At 42.3% G+C, this 21,023-nt stretch overlaps 2 protein-coding genes across 2 annotated transcripts in view; one reads left to right on the top strand and one right to left on the bottom strand.

The window, feature by feature from the left end:
* The window catches only part of LOC101141967 (IQ domain-containing protein F5), a 52,450-nt gene extending 36,239 nt beyond the window's left edge, over positions 1-16,211 (bottom strand). The window contains exon 1 of the mRNA XM_055382539.2: positions 16,088-16,211. The gene's annotated coding sequence lies outside the window, so the exon portion shown is untranslated. The remainder of the gene's footprint in view (positions 1-16,087) is intronic.
* LOC101144055 (IQ domain-containing protein F1) overlaps positions 1-21,023 on the top strand; it is a 143,757-nt gene that overhangs the window by 107,202 nt on the left and 15,532 nt on the right. The window lies entirely within an intron of this gene.

The following is a 21,023-nucleotide window of genomic DNA, read 5'->3' as shown; positions in this document are numbered from 1 at the left end:
GAAAGTTGTTCTCTCACTGCTTTGGGAGGAGGAGGAGGAGGGGGCTACTCCTAAAGCTTCTGAAGAAAAAAGCCCCTTGGAGGAGTGAGGCGCAGGCCAAAGGCAATAGGTCCTGAGCAGAATCTTTGCAACCTGCCTTTGCCAGTGGCGTTGGCCACCAGGCTGAACCCTGGACCTGAAAATATACTATGGCTGCTCTGCAGATCCCCACTCCCACACCTTCCAACACACAGAAGGGGCTTGGGGCTGAGGAAAGCGTCACCCAGCTGCAAGGCATGAAGACCTCTGCACACCTCTCCACTGGCCTTCCCACCACTCATGCAGGGCCCACCATGGAAAGACCCTGCGGAGGGTTGCAGACCTCAGACTTCTGGGATGGAGGTTCACACAAACATCTGAGGGACACAGGCTGAGAGTGAGGGGCCTTGGGCATGGATGACAAAGCAGAGACAGTGAGAGACCACGTGAGAGATCGTTGCGCCATAGGTGCCCAGAGACAGAGGGAGACTCAGCAAAGCAGTGGCCCAGCAGCACCCACCTAAGGCAGGCCCAGCAGAGGGTGAGACAGCCTGGGGGGAGGCCAGAGAGGGGACATGGGGGTGGACGAGGAGCACAGCTGCTTCTGAGGACATGATAGGATTTAGAGGCTGTGTGCCCAATGACCTCCAGTGGCAGAGGGACAGCCCTTTCCCCTGCCTACCCCTAGTCCTCTGTTTGTTTACCTGCCCCCATGCCACTCCCACCACCATCCCCCAACAGCCCCCGAGTCTCTCTCCCCTCCCCGATCCCATGCCTGGTTCTTCCAGGAAGTGCCCAGCAGAGGGGAGGGAAGCCTTGTTGTTCAGCCCCAGGGTGGGCAGGCGGCAGGCACAGCTGCTGCCCTCAGCTCCTGCTCTGGCTTCCCTAGGGGCTGGCTCTGGCTGGGGGCTCCCCGACTCCCTTCCCCACCATAAGGCACAGCGTCTGTCCTGCTGTTGCCCAGCTGAAGTGCCCTGTCCTCCTGGTTCCGTGCCAAGCACTCTGCCGGCCCTGAGGGCTCTGCCAAGCACAGGCCTGTGGAATCCTGGCCTTCCCAGCTGGCCCTGGCTGCAGCCAGACTCTCTGATGTCCTGCTCTGAATGGAGATGCCTGGATAGGGGCTGTGAAAAATAAAGCCCAGTTTCTACATTCCCTGGTGAAGGGGGTTGAAATAGCCCTCCTACCTCTGTTGGCATCCCAGTCAGCCTGAGCACTAGGGCCTCTTTTAGAGAAAAGTTTCACCAGATCTGCTGTCAGGGGCAGCAGCCAAGGGTCAGCTTGGGCCAGGCCTTATTCTATGCAACAGATCTCCCACAAGTGGCCATCAGCTTGGCAAATCTGGGGTTAGCTAGGTTTTCCTACAGCCAGGCCTATGTCATGGCATTCTCTATTTCAAGTTCCATCTGGCTTGCTGTGATTTTGCAGACTGGGCAGGTGTGATAGGAAGTGAGGAAGGGCCTGGTAATATTGTCTGGGGTTCTGAATCCAACTACAAAAAATGGGCCTTCTGGTATGCTGACAAATGGGCCTCTGAAAGGTATGCACGTGAAATCCCTGGAATCTGTGACTATTATGTGTGACAAAAGATGTGATTAACTTAAGGGTCTTGTGAGGAAGGGTTTATCCTGGATTACCTGTATGGGAGCTAAATACAGTCATAGGTACCCCTAAAAGAGAATGGCAGAGGAACTTTTAAGAGAGACACACTTTAGACAAGGTGATGTGAAGAGGAAGGCAGGGACAGGAGGGATGTGACCTCAAGCCAAGGAATGCTGGGAACTACCAGAAGCTGGAAGTGGCAAGGAAGGAAATCACCCCTAGAGCTTCTGGAAGGAGCTTGGCCCTCCTGACACCTGGATTTCAGCCTCTAGCCTCCAGAACCATAAGAGAATGTATTTCTTTTCTTTTAAGCCACCAGGTATGTGGTAATTGTTACAGCAGCCACATAAACAAATAGACCTCTTATTTTTTTATTTTTACTTTTTGAGATGGAGTTTTGCTCTTGTTGCCCAGGCTGGAGTGCAGTGGCACACTCTTGGCTCACTGCAACCTCCGCCTCCTGGGTTCAAGCAATTCTCCAGCCTCAGCCTCCAGAGTAGCTGGGATTACAGGCACCTGCCACCACGCCCAGCTAATTTCTGTGTTTTTAGTAGAGACGGGGTTTCTCCATGTTGGCCAGGCTGGTCTCAAACTCCTGACCTCAGGTGATCCATGTGCATTGGCCTCCCAAAGTGCTGGGATTACAGGCGTGAGCCACCGTGCCCGGCCTAGACCTCTTAACTTTTAAGTAAACCAATAAATTCCCTTTTTTGGTTTCCAAGTCTATTTTCTGTCATTTGCAACCAAAGGAGTCTTAATTTAGAAAATAGCTTAAAAGAAGGGAGACAGGCAAAAGAAAAGAATGGATTGTTATATAGGGATCGGTGGATGAGAAAAGGACACTTTAAGGGTAGAGGAAAGGAGGACGGTGAGTGTCTGCCAGTGTGATGATGTGGACACTGTTGTGGGAAGGGAAAGACTGATGGAGGTAGCAATGGAAATTTTATCCAGGCGACAATCGTGACAATAATAATCGACAGAGCTGCTGTGGTCAGAATGTTTGTGTCCTTTCAAAATTCATATGCTGAAACCTAATCTCTAATGTAATAGTATTAAGAGGTGGGGCTTTGGGAGGCTGTATCCTCATGAATGGGATTTGTATCCTTATAATAGCACCTTGAGGGAGCCATTTTGCCCTTCTATCATGCGAGAACATACATTTACCCCTGTGAGGACACAGCAACATAGTACCGTCCATAAAACAGAGCAAGCCTTCACCTTCTTCTGCGAACACATTGCTCTTGGACTTCCCAGTGTCCAGAACTGTGAGAAATAAATTTCTACATCCCGTGCCTGGATCTCCCAGGAAGTGGCCAGGGACACAGGCTGAGAGTGAGGGACTATATGCTGTGCTATAAAATTACCCAGTCTAGGGTATTTTTATAGCACAGCATGAATAGCCTAAGACAAGAGCCATTATAATAATAAATTAGGGAGTAGGAACATCATGATATTTTCAACTGTGTGTGTGAGTGTGTGCATGTGTGAGGTGTGGGGGAGTCAGAGAGAGACAGAGAAACAGAGACAGAGAGAGATTAAGCTAATCTGAGATGTGACCTCGGAATTGTCCACCTAAGGTTGCCTGAAAACCTAAATGATGGGGCATCAGCTTTTTGAGAGGAAAGAAGAACACAAATGATGATAAGTCAAATGCCAATAACTTATAGAGCAAAAATAGAACCTACTCATTTATGCAAAGACATAGAGATACTGGCTGTATACTAAGAGGAGACAAGGTAACACAGAGTTGGAGGCAGAGGGTTAGAAAAGGTAGAATTTGCCCAAGCAAGGAAGGAGAAAGTAAAAGGAGAAGAAATAAGTGGTTTCCTCTCAAATCCATGAAGTGCTGAATGTGCAGACAAACCCTTTATCAGTGCGCGGAAGGGCAAGTGTCCAGCTATAGGGGATGTTCAGTCATGAGGGGGGATGTCCAGCCATGGGTGGGGATGTCTAGTCGTTGGTGATTATGTTCAGTCAGGAAGGGGCTGTCTAGCCATGATTGTGAATGTCCAGACATGGGAGGATGTATAGCCATAGGTGGAGATGTCTAGCCATTGGTACCATGTCCAGCCATGGAGGAATGTCTACACATTGGCAGAATGTCCATCCATGGAGGAGGCACTCCCAGCCATGGTGAGGATGTCCAGCTATGGGTGGATGTGCTGTAATGGGAGGAGGTCCAGCCATTGGGGCAATACTCAGCCATGATTAGGTTGTCTGTCCATGAGTAAAAAAGTCTGTCAAGAGTTCAGCTGAGGCCGGGCGCGGTGGCTCACGCCTGTAATCCCAGCACTTTGGGAGGCCGAGGCGGGTGGATCACGAGGTCAGGAGATCGAGACCATCCTGGCTAACACGGTGAAACCCCGTCTCTACTAAAAATACTAAAAATTAGCCGGGCGTGGTGGCGGGCGCCTGTAGTCCCAGCTACTCGGGAGGCTGAGGCAGGAGAATGGCGTGAACCCAGGAGGCGGAGCTTGCAGTGAGCCGAGATCGCGCCACTGCACTCCAGCCTGGGCGACAGAGCGAGACTCCGTCTCAGAAAAAAAAAAAAAAAAAAAAAAAAAAAAAGAGTTCAGCTGAGCTAAAGAGAGCTGAACTGAGAGGCATCAGAGGAGGTAATTAAGACAACAAGCCAAAATGAAAGTAACAGTGAAGTTGTTAGTTACCTGCTGCAATACAAGTAAGAGGCTAAACTAGAGCCAGTGCCCACTCTCCCATATCCCTTTTCCCTCATGGCACCGCATACCGGTTGAGGGTCAGGTGGATCAGCATAGATGCAGGGGTGGGCAGTCTCACCGCCAAAGGAGCCCCGAATAAAAGGCTTCTGCAGTTTTATGAACCCAGAGGCTGGGAAAAAGGAAAGAAAGAAGTGCTAGGAGTGGAAACATACTGAGTACGAAGTCAAAGCAGTGAAAAATATCTTTAAGCCCACCGCAACCCACCCACTTAAGGATATATTGGCAGAAGCACCTAGAGAAAGTCTCAGCTGAAGGTCCACAAGAATGAGGCCTCCAAATGAAGCTGCCTGGACTACAATGAGATATGAGTAAGAGCATAGCAGGCCAGAGGGGCCTTATTCCTTAACTGTAACTCCTTTCAGAGATTGCAATGCATTGGTTGCACACCAAGTCTGATGCAGGGAGGGCAGCCTTCTTCCATGAGGCCTGCCAAATAATGCTTTTGTTGTTGCCTGTGTTTAGGCCAGAAAAGTCACAGGAGCTGGACTCTTCAGTGTCCATGCATGAGGAAGGATGTCCAGCTATGAATGGGAATGTCCAGCCTTGAATGGGGATACCCACCCAAGGGGGAGCATGACCAGTCATGCACGCATGTAGATTTCCACCATTACAGCAGGATAACCAAACATGTGAATATGTCTAATTATGTGTAGAGATGTCTATTCAAGGAGATAAACAACCATGCTTGGGGATGATCCTCCCAGCAGAGGGAATGTCTAAACATGTATGAAGATTTGTCCAATAATGTGAGAGAATGTCCATCCTTGAATAGAAATATCTAAACATTGTACCAAGGCTGGACACTTGGACTTTGGCTCTGACATACATCATGTCCTCCTTGGCCTCTGTTTCTAATTTAGAGTGTGTCAGTGGAATATGGTCATCGTCAGCATGGATTGGAAGTCTTTGGAGTCTGAGGACTTGAGGAATTTGTGAGACACAAAAACACAGGCCAGATCTTTACCAAAAAAGGGAGCCAGTTTTCCTCACAGGGACTCTTCACACCAAGATTTCAATGTGGAACCCAGCTGGTTGGAAGTGATTTCATATTGTTCCTGGAAAAGGCTGTGGGTCTGGAAGATGTACTATCAACAGTGGGCCTGGATCATTCACCACAGCACTTGGCAGAGGTGTGGGTGGATATACCACATGCGAAGCAAAACTGCAGCCTGACCACCTGGTTTATATAGAATCCCTGCCTCCACCTCTAAGCTGCCAGCCATTTCTGTTCCAGCAGCCTTGCCAGTCTTGGCCCCAACCAGCACTAAATGATCAAAGTTATGAGCACAGCATACAACAGTGTATCATACCCAAGCAAAATCTTCATGGTTGCTTTGTTCTGCTGTGTGTTCTTTAGTTTTAGGAAGCATAGGTACTTAGAGAAATAAAACTACCCACACTTCACCCCCAGTGTCTGCCAAGAAGGGGTACTGGCTCACTCTTAACAATCAACCCTTCCTTGGGTAGTTCCAGAGAAACGGGCAGGTGCCAATATAAATCTGGAAGTTTTGAGTTTATGTCCTGCTTCTCACAGATGATGACCTACATTCTCATCTGAGAGAGAGACACATGTGTCCTATTCTCCTCAGAGGTGCGGCATCTAGGAGAAAGCATATGATGAACGGGAGTGTACCATGTTCATATGAAGAACCGTGTTCATGATACCAAGACCTTTTATATTTCTTGGACTTTATTATATTTTCCTTGATCTTTTATTCCCTTGTCATTATTTTCTGTCCTTATCTCTATTACTTTTCTCCTTCTACTTTTACTGGGTTTAAATTGCTTTTTAAATTTTAAGATGGATAATTAGCTCATTGGTTTTCTACCTTTCCTAATGCATACATTTGAAATAATGTTTCCCTCTAAGCAAGTTTTAGCTGCATCCTACAATTTTGAATATGTAGTATTTTGTTATCATTCAGTTTAAAATATCTTCAGTTTAAAGTATCTTCTAATTACTATTTTGATGTCTTCTTTGACTTCTGAGTTGTAAAGAAGTATGTTGCTTAATTTCTAAAAATTTGGAAATTTTCTAGTTGTTTTTATTATTATTGATTTCTGGCTTAATTCAACTATGCTCATAGAACATAATCTCTATGATTTACATTCTTTGACACTTGTTGAGGCTTTCTTCAAGGCTCAGCATATGGTCAATTTTGGTAAACATTCAATATGTACTTGAAAATAATGATTCAAGCACAGCAGTTGGGTGCAGTATTCTATATGTGCTGATCAAGTCAGTGTTGTTAATTGTGTTGTTTAAATATTCCATATCCTTACTTACTAATTACTTTTCTTCTTATTCTATCAGACATTGAAAGGCCCACTACATTGTAAGTGTGCATATTTCTCATTGTGATTCTGTCAATTCTTGATTTATATATTTTATACCTATATTATTAGGTGCACACAGATTTATAATTAGTATATCATCCTGTGGGTGAAAATTTATCACTATGAGGTGAGCATCTTTATTTCTAGATGCTTTTTGCATTAAAATATGCTTTGTATGATATCATTAATTAGACCAAGTTTCTTTGGTTGGTGTATTTGCCTGGTTTATAATTTTCCATCTTTTTACTTTCAATCTTTCTAAATCTTTGTATTTTAGATACACCTCTTATAAGCAGCATGCTCTTTTGTTTAAAATCCAGTCCTACAATCTTTATCTTCCAGTTAGAACCCTTTGTCCATTTACATTTAATGTAATTATTGGTGTATGTTTCAATCTACTGTCTTACTATTTGCTTCATCTGTTATATATTTTTTTCTCTTTCTCTCTCTCTGTCCTTTCTTTCCTTCTTTTGGCTTGATTTTTTTTTATTATTCCATTTCTCCCACTACTCTCAACTTCATTAACTTGGAAGTTAACACTTTTTTTTTTTTTTTTACTATTTACTTAGTGATTACCTTAGACTAGCACTATCCAATAGAAATATAATGCATGTTGCAAATATAACAATATAATCTGTGAGCCATATATGTAACTTTAAATTTTCTAATATCCACAGTAAAAAAAGAAAAGAAAAAAGAAACAGGTGAACTTAATTTTAATAATACATTCAATTTAATTTAATATATCAAAATATTATCATTTCAACATGTAATCCATATAACATTAGTAATGGTATCATTTTCCTTTCTTTTATTCTCCTTTTTTTCTTTTCTTGCCCTAAGTCTTTGAAATCTGGTGTATATTTTACATTTACAGTATACCTGAAGTAGGACTGGTCACATTTCTAAATGCCAATAGCCACATATGCCTAAGGGCTACCATAGTTAACAAAGCAGGCTTGTAATATGATATGTATCCTTAACTTACGAAAGTCTAATATAAATGTAGTACTTTTACCTTACCTCTTCTCAGACATTCAAGGAGCTCAGAACATTTTTATTTTATTTAATTCTCTTCCCAAATTATATAATTATTGCTTAATGTAGCATATTCATTTGAATTTTTCCAAATATTTACTATTTTCATTGATTCTGAATCTGTCTGCCATTTAGGCTTATTTTCTTTGCACCTGAAGAATACCCTTTCATATTTCTTTAAGTGTGATTAATTTTCTCAACTTCTGTCAAAAAAGTTCTGTATTTCACCCTAATTATTGAAGAATGGTTTCAACAGGTAGGTCATTAGTTATTATTTATTGCTTTCAGTACTTGAACAATGTAATTTCATTGTCTTCTTGCTTCCATTGCTTCTGTTAAAAAGTCAGCTATTAGTCTAATTATTCTATATATTTTCTCCTAACCTATCTTCCAGTTCAGTAATTCTCTCTTTGTCTAATCTGCTGAAACTTACCCATTGAGTTTTTAATTGAGTTATTGTGTTTTTCTGTTCTAAAATTCCCATATGATACTTTCTGAAAGATTTCAATTTCCTGCTGAATTCTCATTTTGCCTTCTATTTTCTTTAACACATTAAGGCATAGTGTGCTTACAAATTTTAAAATGTGTATAACTTCATGACCTGGATCCTCTGTGAGTCTGTTTTTGGTGTCAATTATTTCTCGTGTTTTGGGTGGGTTTTTTTTGTTCTGTGTTTAAGTTTGGGTTTTTTTTAATGGAGTGCTGGATGGTTGTATAAGAAAAATTTTTAAAATAAGTTGAGGTCTGAGATTATGCTACCTTCCTTCAGAGGTGATTTACATTTGCTTCTGGTAGGTGACTGGAGCATTAGCAATCCTGGATCACTTTAACCCAATTTCAGAGATTAAGATGTGAAACAGGGCTTCCACCATGGGAAATGCTGGCCTATTTTAAATCCACCTTTCTCTTGGTATGGTATAGCCCTCTTGGCTTCCACTGTTAAATATTGGGGATTTACTAGTGTGCCCCTATCCTTAGCAGGCCTGGTCTCCAACTTTGAAGCCTCCTTACACAGAAACTGTCAAAAATTCTGCCCAAAATTTCAGCTCCTTGGCTTTCTAGCTGCCTTCTCACCACCTCTCCCACTCCCTCTACCACTACCCAGGAAGATGAGGAACCAGATACCAATGTTTACTGATCAGGGTGACCCTTTTTATTTTTGGGAGGAATCCTGTGTGCCTCCACACAGGAGGCACAGCTCAGCATCCTCAGGACACTTAAGTATCTGATAGTAATAATCTGGGTTTCTCTTTTTTATATGGAACACCTACTTACCTTCTGCTTCCCTTAAAATATTTCTTCAACTTTCTGGGTCTCAATTATAGTTGCCTATGCATTTTTGTAGAGTTGATTTTATAGAGAAGAGATAGATTTGCATAAGATACGATTATTTCTCCTTTTGGCTTATAACAATGACATCCACAACCCTAGCTTCCTAATCAGTCTCAGAGTCTATGAATTTCCAGGGTCCCTCTCATCCTGGGATAGTCATGGGATACTTCTGCCAACTGGGTGGATATGGCTATGTTTCCTATACAATGGCAAATGCCCAAAGCTTGTTTCTAGATGGTTCAGTCACCAGGCATGGGTAAAGGTGATGAAAAATCATGAGATCGAAGGTGACTACAACCCAGGGTTAGGATGCTGGCCGCATAATTGAGTCTTCTTCAGGGAGAGGCTCTGCGGACAGGAATGCAACACTTGTCTGTTTCCCTCCTGTCAAAGATAGGATAGGGGTGTAAGTAAAAATACATGAAACCTGAATCCCATCACTTACCAAGTTCTCCTCTGTGTGGTCCGTGCACAGTTCTTTCCTGATACAGTCTTTTATGAAAACAGAAAGGCCGGGCTTGGTAGCTCATGCTTATAATCCCAGCACTTTGGGAGGCCAAGGCGGGTGGATCATTTGAACCCAGGTATTCAAGACCAGCCTGGGCAACATGGCAAAATCTCATCTCCACAAAAAAATTTAAAAATTAGCCAGGGCATGGTGGCACACACCTGTAGTTCCAGCTACTCAGGAGGCTGAGGTGGGAGGACTGCTTGAGCCCAGGAGGCAGAGGTTGCAGTGAACCCAGATTGCACCACTGCACTCCAGCCTGGGCGACAGAGTGAGATCATCTCAAAAAGAAAAGAAAAGAACAAAAAAGAAAGGACCAAGGCCACATTGCCTCTTGAGGGCCCTCTCTGTACCCTCTTCTCAGGCCCTGACTGGCCCTGGACGTGCTTCACTTGGCCCTGATCCTTTGTCCTTGGGTCTGTTTTCTTTTCTGTCCTTTTGTGGCCCTTGAGGATTTATCTCACATCAAATCTAGATGCTGCCTAGCTCTCCAGCTCTCCTCAATGCTTCCCAGGGAAGCACACTATTCCTCTTTATTTTCAAGGTTTCATACATGGGGAACAAAAAAAAAAGTGGGCATTGTAACGAAGTTTACAGCATTCATATAGTACTGATTCCCAAACCCTTGCTCCTTACTGCACATGAGACAGTATAGGAAACCCAGGTATTCACATGCTTGTTTTAATATGTCAGGGCTGATGCATCTGTTTCCTTCCAGAGGAAGCCAGAAACCTCAAGATTAGCTGTGACAGCCAGCACCAGGGGGAGGGACAAGTCCCACTAGGACTTCCTGGCAGACCAGGTTCTCCTGGACTTCACTCACCCATCTATGTGTCCACCAAGGCACTGTGTCATAGCTGTGGCAAGACATTCAAAAGGAGATTTTACTTTATTTCCCTTTATTACAAGAAGGATGGCTTTTCTTGGGCTAGCTCACATGATGGACGGCCAATATAAGATCAATACAAGGAAGAGGGCATTCTGGAGATGCAGGTTTAAAAAGTCATAAAATGGGCCGGGTGCAGTGGCTCGCACCTGTAATCCCGGCACTTTGGGAGGCCAAGGCAGGTGGATCATTTGAGGTCAGGAGTTTGAGACTAGCCTGGCCAACATGGCGAAACTAAAAATACAAAAATTAGCTGGCATGGTGGCACGCACCTATAATCCCAGCTACTCGGGAGGCTGAGGCAGGAGAATTGCTTGAACCGGGAGGCAGAGGCTGCAGTGAGCTGAGATTGAGAGATTGCACCACTGCACTTCAGCCTGGGCAACAGAGCAATACTCTGTCTCAAACAAACAAACAAGTCATAAAATGGAGCATCTGAAAGACTTGAATGGAATGCAAGGTAGCTCTGGGACTCCTCAGGACTTTAGTGGCATTCACTCTGGGCTGGTCTCTCCAGTTTGGCTAACTTTTTTATTCTCTAATTGTTCTTGTTACTACCATTTTTTCATGATCTCCATTGTCTTTGTTTTCTCTGCCTTGTAACATTGATGGCTTCATAATTTTGGCTGGTCATGACCACTATGACCCCTCATGCATCTATGCATATGATCCTCAGCTCTGCCACTCTCTGCCCAATTGTCTCCATTTACCACAATTCAAACGTGTGTGTGTGTGTGTGTGTGTGTGTATGTGGACGAGATTTTTCAAATATCCTATTACCATTTTTCTGTCTCCTTGATCCATGAGTGTCTGAAATAGGTATAAATGTAGAATTATCTACTTTGTAACTTTATAATTTTTTTTTTTTTTTTTTGAGATGGAGTCTCACTCTGTTGCTCAGGCTGGAGTGCAGTGGTGCGATCTCAGCTCACTGCAAGCTCCACCTCCTAGGTTCACGCCATTCTCCTGCCTCATCTTCCCGAGTAGCTGGGACTACAGGCAGCCGCCACCATGCCCGGCTAATTTTTTTTGTATTTTTAGTAGAGACGGGGTTTCACCGTGTTAGCCAGGATGGTCTTGATCTCCTGACCTCGTGATCCGCCCGCCTCAGCCTCCCTAAGTGCTGGCATTACAGGCATGAGCCACTGCGCCTGGCCCTTTACTTTGTAATTCTATCAGCCTTTTTATTTTCATATTTTGAAGTTATGTTGCATACATAAAAATTCCCAAGTATTATAGCATCTTAGAGTAGTGTTCCTTTCATTGGTTTACAACTAGAATTGGTAAAGTTTTTCTGTAAAGAGCCAGGTGGTAAATAGTTTAGGCTTTGACAACCATTCAGTATCTGTCACAACTACTCAACCCTGCCATTGTAGCTCAAAAACAACCACAGACTATATGTAAACAAAGGGGAGTGATTGTGTTCCAATAAGATGTTATATCTAAAAACAGGTGGTGGGTTCAGCTGGCCTGCAGGCCATAGTTCGCTGATTCCTTGATTCCTTTTAAGATTTAAATTATATTTTGTTGTAGTAGTTTTCTTTGGTTGGAAATTTGCCGGACATATCTTTTTTCTATCCTTTTGTTTTCAAACTTTCTGTGTTACTTTGTTTTAGATATATCCCTTATGAACATTATATAGATCTATTAAATGTAATCTATCAAACTGCTTTTTAATTATCAAGTTTAACTCATTGAACTTATTGTGATTACTGATCTATTTGGACTTATTTTCATCCTTAGTCTGAAGATTCAGGTCTGTCCCACCACTGGGAGGGTAGGCTAGACTTCAAATTCAAGACACGACAGGCTTTAATCTAGCACTACGTTTCCTTAGCCCTGTAAAAGATACAGGTCAGGAAATCAGCTTCACTCTCCTCAGGAGTCCCAGCAACTACTTAGAATGCAGATTCTGATTCCTCCCTAACCCCACCCACAAGGGGCAAGGAGGGGTGTAAACATCTGCCAGGAACGAGGTCCAGGTGTGTGCAGTTCCTCTTGCCACAGGGAGCCACTGCCTCATTTTTCCACTGGTCTTTTTTATCATGCCAGTCACACAGGCACACCATCAGCATTACAACTTACAGCTCTCCCAGTTCAGAGGCTTCACGGTAACCGTGACAGATAACTGACCCCCAGTACGTGGCCTTCTGTCAAGCACACACAAGGCACACAAGAGAAAACGAAGGCCAAGGTCTAACCGATCCAATCGAGCCACTTCAGACTGATTGTTTCAATTACTCACATAGACAGAAAAAGGAAGATTAGTCAAAAGTGCCAGCTCCCTGTGGTTCTTGTCTCACACAACAAAAGGAACAACACAAAAGGGATTCGATGACTACAAGGCAAGTCATGGGATACCCTGTTGCTGTTGAGCCAAGGGGGTCTAGACTGCAGCTATGTGGTTTTATATTCTGTAGCTCTATTCTGAGGGGCACGAGGCAGAAAGCCCCACACCTCATCAGGACTGGAGAGGAGACAGAAAGCTGTCTCATAACAGCCTCCCAAGGGAGATAAGGGCCTCAGAGCATGCCTTACAAGCTTCCCATCCTCTTCTGTTCCAAGGGGGATCAAGAAGTGTTCTGCCAAGACTCAGATTAGCTGTGGTTCAAGCCTTCGCCTTTGCAGGGGGTGTAGATATATGCAAGGTTGCCATGGCAAAGTCATTCCCCTGCAACTCCATCCATTGACATTCATGTGTCCTACTAAGAATTCTCAGGAGCCTGGGTCACCCCATCAGATACCCTAATTCATTATACAGATTAGGGCTTGAATAAGTGCGTTTTGTTTGTCATAGACAATGAGGTGTGTGACCATAACAATGACTCTTAATATGGTGATCAGGCTGACTCAGAGTACTGACTGCAGCCAAGCTTTCCATCTGGAGCCAGGCTAGCTAAATTTGTCATGAAACCAGATGCAGCAAGAGGTGTTGGCACACACCCCCACCTCAACTGGCCAGCAGGAAGCCCAGGACAGCGCCATTGCCCATCACCACTTACACTACAAAGTTTAGAACAATTTGTAGACTGTTAAAAAAAAAAAAAAAGAATCTAACAATAACAAAATGAGGCTAAAGGGAATCATATCAATGTCCAAAAAGGTTAATCTTGTTTTGTCATCTCCAGTGGAGGCTGTTTCTTTCTGGCTCTTGGGAGGTTTCCAGAGTTTTTAGATTAAGATTCTTCAATGAGAGTGGTGGTCGCAGTTAAGTGGGGCCCGATGCCCTACAGACAGGAGCTGAGAGAGATAGATGGTCCCTTCCTCCACCTCTGACGTTCAGAGTCTAGAACTCTCTCTCTTGTTTAGCTTAGTTCAGCCAGAATCCAGTTCAGCAGGTTCTCCCCTCTGTACCCCATACTATCCTAGAACATCTCCCACCTCCTGACAGGTAGGCTGCAGCAGAACCACCGTAGGCACTGTTACCTTATATTGATGATCTGACTCTTTCCAAGAAAATGGTCTCAGAGAAAACCTGAAAATCACCTTTAGAAGCAGGGAAGGATGCAGGAAAGGTCCAGGCCTGCTTTTGCCCTTGACTCACAAGGTCCTCCCTCACTGCTGGAAAATCTTCAACCGTTCTCTCTAGGAATTTCACATCTGTAGGCCACATCTTTCTGACTCCAGCCCCTATCCCTCTCCCCCTCCCTTACTCTGCTCTGCTGTACCGGCCTCCTCCATGTTCTTCAAACATTCTGGGCACGTTCCTGCTTCGGTGCCTTGATGACTGTCTCCCAGATGGCTGCTCAACCTCCTCCCTCCCTCCTTCACCTCTCAGTGAAGTCTTCTCTCACCACAGATAAAATCAAGACCTCCTCTCCATGCCAGAATACTCTATCTCCCTTCCCCGTTTGATTTTTCTCTGTAACAAGTATTACCATCTCAACATTCTTTATATCACTGCTACTTACGTTCAGGAATCTTGCCTGCCCTTTTCACTGTTGGGAGCCCAGCCCCTATAACGGTGTCTGGCACATAGTGGGTGCTCAATAAACAAGCATTGAGTGAATACATTTGGCCTAAGCCAGTTAAATAAACCTCACCCACACCCACAGCACAGACTACTCAGCCTTAGGCCACAGACAAATGCCTGCCCTTGGCCACAGAGCCTAGTCGTGGATTTCAGGCTACACTAAGCTCAAAACTTTTGTTCAAAGATTTGTTCATTGATTCAAAAATTATTGAACCATGCTATGTGTCAGGTACTGTCACTGGTATTTATTAAATAAAAGAATAAAACAGGCAAAGCCCTCTCCACATAAAGGTCACATTCTGGTTAAGAGAGACAGGCCAATATATGTGCTTTCCATGCACTGGGAGAGATGATCATTTGTGACTGTGCTGCACTGACAAAACATGTATGGATCGCATTGTCTAGTTCTAACAATGCTAAGCCTTACCAGCATAGGCAAGGGGATTAAAAAGATTTCCACAGAAACCCCTAGGCTGAAATGCACAAACAAGAAACCCTGGTGCTGATATTTTTCTCTCCCCTAGAGGGAGCTCCTCATCAGTCAAATTAAGATGCTGTGGAAATGCTTTTAGAAAACAGATGTTTGAAATGTTTCCTTCTTTATGTGATTCTGTTGCCAAAAGGAATGTGACTCACTCATAACAACTCTCTCAGTCGAACACTTAAAACTTTGGAAATAGAATTTCCTCACCTACTTATTACTTGCAAAATCATTGTATTGGTTTCGGACCCAGTTGTTAAAAATATAAAAATGCAACAACTTCTGACCGGTTTATAGAACAACTGATTATCATTAGGGAATATGAAACTTTTTTCACCAGACTTCAATAAAAACCTTTGCATAATTGGTGGGTGCAACTGGAAGTGAATGTCTTGAGTTGGAAGACAGAGCCAATCACGCCATCCTCCCTCTGCATTGCAGGTCTTTGTGAGGGTCTTTTCCAGTTTCAACAGCCATTACAACCAACATCCAGGAACCGAGTTTAAACTTCAGACCAACAGGTCACTGTAGGACAAAAAGTTAAATCCTCACTCTCCCATGCCTCCTCCCTCCCCAACAAAAAACATAAGAGGAAAAACTAAACACCAACTCTCTGTTGATGTTCTTTGACATCAACAGACAGTTCATAGAAAACAAAACAGCTGGGGAAAGAAAGACTCTGAACATATGCAAGGATGCTCAACTTACCCATAAAAAAATAAACAGATTGATAACGTAACGGGTCCTTTGTGTTGGCAAGGATAGAGAGAAACAGGCAGTATTATATGTTGTTGGTCAAAATGTAAACTGGCAAAATTTCTTTGGATAGCAATTTGACAATAGCCATCAAAACTGAAAATGCACAGACCCCTTGATCCAGTAATTCTACTGTAGGAATTTTTCTTAACAAAAAAATCCCAAAAGTTGGCACCCTCTTAATACTAAAATAAGATGAGAACAGTGCAAGAAGAGAAAACTATCAGCCAATCTGATTTATGAACACAGGTATAAATATTAACAAACTGAATCCAATGGTGATTTCAAATAATGCTTGAATGAGTAGGATTTATTCCACAAATGCAAATATGTTAGTCATTCATCTTAACTACAAACATAAACAGATTCATATTTACTTAAGCAAAATAGAAGTGTATTGAAACAATATTTAGTAGCTCACCAAATTGTCAGAAAGCCCAGGGACCAGGCTCAGAAAACAGGCAGATCAAAGAGAAGTTATGCACCCAGAACCACAGAAAGCATCATACCACAGAACCAGCCTGCTGAGGATTCCAGCACCAACACAGGGGGTTGCTATCCTGGTTCTCTGGATCCCAAGCTGCAGACTGAAAATTCTCAGCACACAAATTTGATTGGCCAATCCTGGTCACATGTCTGTCCCAGCAGCCAGGGGAGCTGAGAAAGTGAGAAACTGGTATTTTCAGCTCTATAATTAGAGGCAGGCTGTTTCCCACCCAGACAGATAAGAAGGAGAGTCCCCAGACATAGGGAAGGGAATCAGGTGTGTTTGGGCTCAGAAAACAACACCCCCAAAGTATAGCTCTTTGTCATACTAAGCACCTTGAATGAAAGGCCTCCCAAGATGCCTCAGAATCAAGGTCTCTGATCTTCCCTTGTTTCTCCCCCCAAGTGCGGGAAGGGGCTCTCTCTGAGTTCCTTTATCTGACTGAGGGAAGTTCTTTTAAAGAAACACAATTGCCTTCAATCCACTGTTTGAAATCAAATTAAAAAGGGCTAGTTACTCCCTGAAGAAGAAATTAAAGATCATCTGCATGAGCAGACTTTTCATCTGTTCTGAGGGCTGTCACCAAGAGACTTTATCTGCATAATAAGACAACCTTTGGCTGGGCGTGGTGGCTCACGCCTGTAATCACAGCACTTTGGGAGGTCAAGGCAGGTGGATCACGAGGTCAGGAGTTCAAGATCAGCCTGACCAACATGGTGAAACCCCATCTCTACTAAAAATACAAAAATTAGCCAGGTGTGGTGGCGTGTGCCTGTAATCCCAGCTACTCAGGAAGCTGAGGCAGGAGAATCGCTTGAACCCGGGAGGCGGAGTTTGCAGTGAGCTGAGATAGCGCCACTGCACTTCAGCCTGGGCAACAGAGCGAGACTCTGTCTCAAAAACAAACAAACAAGCAAACAAAAACCACCTTTGTTTGCAATGCAGTTCCACCCTTCACCTTCCTACAACTTATCACCACCCCTACTAGAGCCTAGAAGAACTTTGCCTTCAGCTATTGTTTGTGCTTCAGTCTCATTCATCCTTCTTAAAAATCATTTACTCTTCCTCTAGAATTGTCTACAGCTTCCACTTTCCTCTCCCATATGAAGAAGGTATTTAAGCTTCAATTATCTGACTTTTCTTTGAGTTTCATGCTTGTATGATTCCCATGTGCTTGCATGCTAATACATTTGTATGCCTTTTCTCTTGTCTATCTATCATCAGTCTATTTCAGCAGATTCAATTATCAAAACTTCAGAGGGAAAGTTTAAACTTCCCTGAAGGTGTCAGGTAGCCTAAAATCTGGCTAAAGCCCACCACTGTGAGGAGGTTTCCGTGGGAAAAATATATTGATGTAATTTACAAACTAACAGATCAAAGAGGAAAACAGTCAAATCCTTCCTGCTTGAAGCTGCCTTTGCAAAAATTATAACTGAGAGAATTCTGACAGTGAAAGAGATCTGACCCAACTAACTCCATCTTGCTTCGAACCTCCAAGCTGTTCTTGTTCATTCCTGGGCGTAGGCTGAACTAACTTTGGGAGGAATTTAGTTTGTAGCCCAACTTTGAAACAAAGATGATAACAGCCCTTTCCAAAACAAACCTCCTTCCTACCTGGGGGTTAGATTGCCTTTGCAGAACTAACAAATTAGCCACAAGATTAGAAATTATGGTTTAGGAGTCATGCAGTTAGAAGCTGCAAGATTATGAACCTCCCCAAATTGTCCCTGGGGATAACATTACTGTTGTAAAACCTAAGATCAGTACTTGAGATATTTTCAGACCTTGTACTTGATGGATCAGTAGACACCACCCAAACCAGTAAACTGGTTCATTTGGTCTTGTGGCCTCCCCACCCAGGAACTGACTCAGCACAAGAGAACAGCTTTGACTCCCTATGATTTCATCTCCAACCTGACCAATCAGCGCTTCCCACTTTCTGACCCCCTACCTGCCAAATTATGCTTAAAACCCCCTATCACCAAGCTTTCAGGGAGACTGATTTGAGTAATAATAAAACTCAGGTCTCCCATACAGCCAGCTCTGTGTGAATTAAACTCTCTATTGCAATTCCCCTGTCTTGATATTGGCTCTGTCTAGACAGCAGGCAAAGAGAACCCACCGGGTGGTTACATGCTGTTATTAAAAAGAAAAGCATTTAATAAACATCTTGATTACAAAAAACAATTAGCACACAAGAATGGAAGGAAATGTATTAATAGCACACAAGAATGGAAGGAAATGTACTTAATTTGCTAAGGCTAGATAAAATGAAACTCCTGCAAATATCCTCACTGGTGGGAAAGCATAAGAAATAACCCCATTAAAGTCAGAGGGAAACGTGGTGCCATTCCCCACAATGCTTTTCAACGCTGTTCTTGAGTCTTTGTGCAACAGCAGAAGGAAGGAAAGAAGGAAGGAAGGAAGGAAGGAGGGAGGGAAAGAAAGAGGTATCATGCTGGCGGAAAAAAACTACAAAGTTGTCAGTATTTATAACTGATATGGTCACCTACTTTAAAAACCCCAAAGAATCAACTAACAAATTATTAGAACTATGAAATGCAAGGAGAATGCGATTATTATTGTAAGAAATTTCAACATCAGTAGCCAAAAAGCAGGGACATGGGGTAATTGAATAAACAGTAATCATCAAGCAGTCATCAGCAGATACATACAGAACTTTATATCTTTCAAACAGAGAATAATTATTTATTTCATATGTCCAGAGAATATTAACAAAGAACTGCCATGTACTTGGCCACTAAAAGAAGCTTAAAAACAACAAAAAAATAGAAATTGTATACATATTTTCAGTGATCATATCCAATAAAATCAGAAACAAATAATTTAAAAATTAATAAAAGTCTTACCTCATTGGAAATTAAGAAAAACTCTTAAAGGAAGGTGAAATCAAGATAAAATTGCAAACTACCCATAAAGCAATGAAAAAATAGACCACTTCCTAATAAAGCCTGGGCTTAGAGGGAATTTCACAGCCTCAGTGCCTTATTATGGAGGATGGACCCCAATAGCCTCAAATGCCGTATTATGGAAGATAGACCCCCAAAATACATTCCAAAAATGTGGGAACTCATCCTAACAGTGAGAAAAAAGACAAAACAATCTAACATAAATGAAGACTAGGAGATAATAAAAGTTTGAATTAGTGAAATGGAAAACCAAGAAAAAAAGTTAAAGGAAAGATAAACTCAAAAGCTGTTTCTTTGAAAAACAAACAAACAGATAAACTCTCCAGTTCTCTTATAAACCAGATTAAAGAAAAAAAAAGAGGGTAAAAATATACAAGACAGAAAATGAGAACTGAGACTCAACTACAGATGTGGTAAAATTAAAATTATATTAAGGAGAACACTATGCAAATTTATGGCAAACCAAATTTGAAACTATTGAGGGAATGGATGGTTTTCTAACAAAATCTAAATTACCAAAATCAATCCAAGAAAATATAGAAAACTTGAATAGACCAATTACCAAGGAAGATTATATTTTTATATATTAAATATTGCCCTGGAAGAAATAGTTTCATAGCTGAGCTTTATCTAACCTTTAGAGAGATCATTCCAAAGATATTTAAACTATTCCACATAATAGAAAAAAGAAAAGAAATTCTCCAATTCATTTTACGAAGCCAGATTACACTTCATACCAAATCTGATAAAGATAGCTCCTCCCCCAACAAAAAGATAGACCAGAGAGGTTGGCAAACATTTCTGTAAAGAGCCAAATAGTAAATATTTTAGGTTTGGGGGCCATACAGTCTCTTTTGCAAGTACTCAACTCTACCACTCACAAAAGCACTCCGAACAATATGTAAATGAATGAGTGCAGTAGTGTTCTAAATAATTCTTTATTTATGAACACTGAAATTTGTATTTGATATAATTTTCCATTGTCACAAAATACTACTCTTCTTTTAATTTTTTTCACAACAATTAAAAAAATGTAAAAACCATTCTTAGGTCATGAGATGTACAAAAACGAGTCGTGGGCTGAATTTGGCCCACGGGCAGTAATTTGCTGACCTCTGCTATGGCCCAATCTCAGTAATCAATACAGATGTAAATGTAAAAAAATTGAACATTACCAAATAGAATCCAGCAGTGTGTCCAAAGAACAAGACAGTAAGAGTAAATAAGGGTTATTCCAGAAATATTCAATATCAGGAAAAGTTAGTCATATGTCTTTACATGAACAATTTAAAGGGAAAACAAAAAGCCCCCTGATCAACTTAACATATGCTGAAAATGCTGGTTATAAAGTTCAGCAGCCAATCTTAATAAAACTCTGAGAAAAACTAGAATAGAAAGAAACTGCTAAAAACTGGAGACTAGTTTGTTGGTTTTTTGTTTTTTTTAGGCAAGGAGCATTCTAAATGGTTTTAAAAAAAAAGGTGCAGCGCTGGGGTTGGGGAGCGGTGGCGGGGGAGGGGTGGTGATGGCAGGCACAGTAGCTCTTGCCTGTAATCCCAGAGCTATGGAAGGCCCAGGAGGGAAGAGTGCTTGAGGCCAGGAGCTCAAGGATCTTGCCACTGCATTCCAGCCTGGATGACACAGCACCATTTCCATTAAAAAGCCATTTGAATTAAAATTAGGACCCTGACAAGGATGCCTTCTACTATCACTATACACATTGTCGTGGTTCCAGCAAATGCAACAGGATGGCAAAATGGAAACATTAGAATACATTTTGAAAAGAAGATAAAAATTATTTCTTTCTGCTGCTGATATAATACACCTAGAATATACACCTACTATGTACCCATAAAAATAAAAAAAATAATAAGGTACCTGGAAATTCCAAGAGAATCTAATGAGGACAAAATAGAGAAATTAATAGAGAATTTGGTATG

The sequence above is a fragment of the Gorilla gorilla genome, chromosome 2 (assembly GCF_029281585.2).
Source record: "Gorilla gorilla gorilla isolate KB3781 chromosome 2, NHGRI_mGorGor1-v2.1_pri, whole genome shotgun sequence".
In the NCBI taxonomy this organism is placed as follows: domain Eukaryota; kingdom Metazoa; phylum Chordata; class Mammalia; order Primates; family Hominidae; genus Gorilla; species Gorilla gorilla.
This window is presented reverse-complemented; position numbering and strand designations above follow the sequence as displayed.